We start from the raw sequence: 6,000 nt of genomic DNA, 5'->3' as shown, positions 1-6,000 counted from the left end.
GGTTTCCTTTTTTTATTTTTAATTTCATAATTATCAAATGAATTTAAACTGTTTGGTGACACATGTCCGACACCCGTCTTTGTATAACATTATTTTTTAAATATAATTTTTTAATTATTTTTAATATTATTATAATGATATTTTTTTTAAATAGCGTGGAATGACATAAGCATGCCAATGAGATTGATCAATATTAGCTTCTTGCAGCATAATAATTTGTAGGCCATATTGAAATGTAAGATTTAGGGCTAGTTTGGATGGGCGGTGTGTTTACCTTTGGTGATGTTAAAAATAGCGGTGGCGGTGAGATTAGTTACTGTAACGGTGAGATTAGAAACAAGGTGGAGTGTGTGTGGATTCAAACTCAGCTGTAGCGGTGAGGTAAGAATAAAAAATGACTATTAAGGATATCATATTAGAATTGATATATAATAGAAGTTTTTTAAATTATTTTACTTTTTTAAAATTATTAAAATATGTGAATTTATAAATTCATTTAATAAAATATTAAAATGTATCTTCCAGTATTTTAATGATTTATATAATTAATTTAAATTATTTATTAGAAAAAATGATAATTATTTTTATTTTTTATAGTTAAATATTTTTTTATAACAATGATAAATATTATTTTCATAAATAGTAACATTATACTTGGATCAAATTTGGGAAAGAAATTAGTTTAACTTTCAAGGATAAAATGGTAAAATAATAAATAAAAGTAATGATATTTTTGTCTCTTAAAAATACCAACAACACCCAAGGGTTTCAATTGCTGCTGAAACCTCCAGCAGAAATTTAGCTGTCCAGTGCGGTGGAATTGAATTCTCACTAGACTGATCTGCTTTTCCAAACACCATGGCAGTGAGATTGGCACCCTCAACTGCACCTCACTGATGTACTGAAGCAAACCAAAGGAAGCCTTAATGTCCTAATTTTTCATTCTCAAAACTCACTTTTAATTTCTCTCGCTTGGTTATCCAAATTTAAGCTAATTATATTCCTCATTTTTAAATTGGTATCCAAACTTCAAAAGTCTTTAAAATATCAACCTTGCCATTAGCTTAGTTATTAAGTACCAACACAAATTGTAAATACGTGTACATGCATCACACAAACGAGAGGTTTTTTTTTTGTAAACAAAACTGGCTCTTCTACCTTTAAATGATTCTATTTATTTTTATTTTTTAAAAATTGTTAGATTTAAGTTGTTTATATAATAGATACACACATGTTTACAATTTAATTCAGCATGTTTTACAAATGTTTCACATTTGATTTGTACTAACATTTAGCACCTAAATTGAAGATTAAGTTAATGAAATAACTTGATTGATGCAATGTTTATACTTAAAATTTTTTTAAATAGTTTTTTAAGTTATTTTGTGCTTAATCATCAAACAATTTAAAAGTGTTTCACATTTGATTTGTACTAACATTTAGCACCTAAATTAATTCTTTGAATCTTGTTTGTAGACATAAAATTTTTCACGCACTACATCAAATAAACGTCCTATATATTTGATTTTGTGCTTTATTTGAACCGTACGCTATAATTCTATTCCATACAGAGAGAAAGAATTAGTTGTAAAGATTAACGTGGCGAATGTGGACATCATCGCAAACAAACTAGAGTTTGGTAATCTGTTACAAATCGATGTGGCAAATTAGGCTTTTCCCGACACACTTAAGGAGCTTTTTCTCGAGCAAAATAGCGTCTTTAGCTTAGTTTTAAACTATTTTCGTATTTTTTATTAATAAGTGAAAATGTCTTGTTTTTGTCTATTTTGTAACCCAAATTGGTCGATAGCACCATTGGCGGCCTAATGTGTGTTTGAGTGATTAGGGGCATGTTGGAGGTTGAAAATGAGCGAGAACAACACCAAGGCAAAGGGTATCATAATTCCAAGGTACAGATATCACGATACCTCCAACAGTAGAGGAGAATGAAGACTCCCTTCAGTGGTATCGCATTATCCTCTTTGGGTATCACAATATCCACCTTTTAAGGAAGGCCCCAGGGCTCAACACTGCCCGATATATCCCGATATCCTCTTCTGGGTATCGTGATGTCACCTTCGTCAAGGGGACAAACTTGGACAAAAAGGGTAGTCTTTGTCTACCTGGTCCACTAATCACACAAGGCCCGTGTACGGGCATTTTTTTACAATGAAAAGTCATCAGAATACATTTCAAAACAACCAAAAATTACTAAGGAAGAGAGAGACACATATTAGCTTAGTTTTTGGTTTAGTTTTCTCTAGGTTTTCTTTAGTTTTTCTCTGCACTTTTCTAGGGTTTTTTTTCTCTTCTTCTATCTTAGATTATAGTTTATTTTTCTGGATATACTTCTTGTTCTTGTTATTCTTAGTATTAGTTAAGTTAGCTATTACTATAGCTAAGGTTTATTTGCATTTTTAGTTGCTTTCAAGACCTTTTAAGCTTAAGTTTAATGTATTTCAGTTTATTTTACTTTCAATCTATTAAACCTTATTCCTTTAATGTTTCTTACTTTAGATTTTCCTATTAAATGCTTTTGGTTCATGCTATTTAAGTTTACTTGCATAAAAATATTAGTTTTTACATTTTTCTTAAGCTTTACTTTCATGGCTGCCTTGTTTTACATTTTTATGTTTATTTCTTTTACTTTGAGCATGAGTAGCTAAGCCTCAAAGGAGGTTGGTTGATGGAGACGTGGGTAAACTAAAACTTTTGGACAAATGACTAAATCATAATAAATTGGACTAAATCGAATAGAACTAAGAACTTAGGTAGTGACACCCCTAAGGGAATATCAAGATAAAGTGAGACCGAAAGATAATCTTGTCGTGCACCCGTTCATTAGTCTTGGATTAGCGGTGAGATCGGAAGATAAATTTGACCTATTTCGTCTAAGTCAATGAAATTGATATCAGAAGATAAAATGGAGCCACTTGATAATTTACGCGATTTATATCCCTTGTCCGGGACTCAGTGAATCACATTGAAGTCAACCAACCCTTATTAGTTATTTGTTGAATAGCCCTTTATTTTTACATTTCTTGCAATTTAGTCCTTAGAATAGAATATTTAATTTTCTTACAAACTCATCTTGTTATGAATTGTCATACTATAAAATCCCATTAGTAGCCGTTTAGAGTCTATTAGATATGCTAGTTATTTCTCAATCGCCTTTTCCTTTGGTTTCGACCCTTTGAAATGCTTCGTGTTCCGTCAGAATTATAAATATTACAATTGGCACTGTATGCTTGAAGTAAAACTGGGCTTTCAAATTTGTTATATAAATTTGTTTTTTTAACGCGTACACGCGCAACCTATCAATTGGCTTCTTCTTCTTCTTCTTCTTCTTCTTATGTCTCTTAAATATCTCTCTGTGATATGCCAAATATGTTAATGCTTTGATCTTTTGCATTGAGAAAAGTTCAACAAAAAGGTTGCAGAAAGAACATTTCATGAGCACAAAGGTGACGTCATTACTGCTATTTGATCCTTGCTTCACTAAAACTTGGCCCAAGTATGTGAATGTTATTAGTTAAAAACTAAATTAAAAATGATGCGTAGTAGTACCAAGTGAAATGGGGCGTATAAAAGCTTTAGTGGGTGTATAGAAACTTTAGTGAAATAGGGCGTTTTGATCCAAGTCAGCTTTGATAGTAACCAACTTTAGAGCTGTTGTTGTTTTTTTCTCTTTCTTTCTTTTCTTTTTAACAAATTGTTGTAACAAAGAGAATGCATGAATTGAGTATTGTGAAAATCGTCTCTCCCTTTTCTCTCTCTTTCTCTTATTTTGTAACATCCTCCAAAACCCCATTGGTTGTAAATAATATGAGATAAAATCTTAGCAAAATAAGGTATAAGATAAAAGAAAAAGAAAGTTTCAAGTTATCAAAAGAGATTTAAATCAAAAAGCATGCCATGATGTATTAAATTAAGAAATGAACTAAATTGTAAATATGTAAAAAGTTCTATAGAACAAGTATAAATGTAACATCCCTAAAATTGATATATAATAAAACTAGTAATAAATTGAATAATGTATAATTGATTTTCGGTAAAATGAGAAAATAATATAAAGATGATAAAAGAGAATATTGAGAAGTATTAAAAAATAATAATTAAGAAGTAGGCTTTAATATATTGATTTAAAGTAAGGACTAAATCATAAATATGTGAAAAGTTTTTGGCTCAAGTGTATATATTCAAAATTTAGAGGATTGAAGTGTAAAAATGAGAAATTTGAAGGACCAAAAGTGAAAACAACCCAATTTACTATTATATGGAATTGGCATGCAGAGACCAATTTGAATAGGTGAAGAATTATGAGGGATTAAATCGTAATTTTACCAAATTAAGTGATGATTCAAGGATGGAATTTTGAAAGATCATAAAGGGCAAAATGGTCAATTAACACGAGGAAGAATTCTAGAATGTAATGATGATGATGATGATATTTTGGTGGTATTTTTAATTAATTAATTAGTTAAATATTATCTTATTAATATTTTAATTAGGTATTTATTAATATTTTATTTAGAAAATGGTAGTATAAAAAGAAAGAAAGGATGAAGGAAATTTATCATCCTTCCAACGTGAGTGAAAGGGTGAGAAAAGAAGTTTTTTTTTATAATTTAGTCCTTTGTCGTGAAAACCTACCTTTTTACCGAAATTTTTTAAAAATTTCCTTAGATATTAAAGAGATAAGGTAAAGTAGAGATTCTAGAGATTATGTTCATCAATTTAGAAGCAAGAAAATAATAGATGAAAATGGAGAAAATGAGAAGAAAAAGTAAGGAAAGTGGTGAAGATAAGAAATGCATGGAAATGAAGAAAAAATGAAGAAATTCTTGACAAATGAGGTAAGCTTTATACTAAACCTACTTGAATTTCAATAGTGGTGAAGATCTTGCATGGTATGTTATTTTCACCCAGTTTTAATGATTTTTATGTTTTTGTGATTGTTGTATTGATATCTAGATAGTTTAGGGGCTAATTTGTAAAGTTGTCAAACTTTAGAAAAATTACCATTGATGTTTTTGAAGTATTTTTGATGTTGTTCTTGAGCATGAAACTTGATGATAATATTGAACTAGTTTGTAAAGTGATTTTTTTATTGATTTTCATGTTTAATGATTAAATTGAAAATAAACTAAAATGGACATGGTTTTTCTTGAAAAATTCTGAATTTTAAGGTTGTTTTAGAGTGGTTAAAGATTAGGTTCCATGGGTTAAAAGTTAACTGTGAGAAATATATTTGTTTTGGTCTTAAGGACCATATTGAATAAAGTGTAATTGATTGGGGAAAAAATGAAAAGTTGTAAATAGATTGAAATATGTACTAAAGTGTATATTATACGAAATTAAAGTTGATAATTGAAATAAATCATTTTACATATCAAGAACAAGTTGATAACTGGGGAAAAGGGAAAGTTGATGAATAGTCCTTGAACTTTTGTTGTTCTGTAATTTGACTCTGGTAAGTTCGTACGGTTTAATTTTAGTATAATTTAAACATTTAATTAATTATGAAATGGAATTGCTAAATGACTTAAAAGTGTTGAATTGTAGTAAGTGAGTTTATTTGAGACAAAATTCATATTGAATGTTGTTATTCGATAACTAAGTGAACTGTTAAACGTCGGATAGGATACGATTGGCATGCCAATAGGTTATATTGCACAATGTACGAGATTGATTGATGTTAAGATGATGATTCTATTTTATTTTTGTTTACTGAATATACCGAAGTTCAGCATTTGTTGCGAACTATCGCGTTATATTACAGTGATTTAGGTGTGTTTCGGGGGCGGATATAAAGCCTTTGGGCTTGGCACTCAGTGCCGAGGTGTGTTTCAGAAGGATGTTAGCCTACGAGCTTGGCACTTGGTGCCTAGGTGTGTTCTCGGATGGTTAGCTCATTTAAGCGTTTTGGTGTGTTTGGAAGATTAACCATGTATCCGAGCATATTATAATGTTCATCAGGTTTATTTTCAATGGTATAAT

The sequence above is a fragment of the Gossypium hirsutum genome, chromosome D02 (assembly GCF_007990345.1).
Source record: "Gossypium hirsutum isolate 1008001.06 chromosome D02, Gossypium_hirsutum_v2.1, whole genome shotgun sequence".
Taxonomy (NCBI): Eukaryota; Viridiplantae; Streptophyta; class Magnoliopsida; order Malvales; family Malvaceae; genus Gossypium; species Gossypium hirsutum.
The sequence above is the reverse complement of the archived record's forward strand: the minus strand, read 5'-3'. Positions refer to the sequence as shown.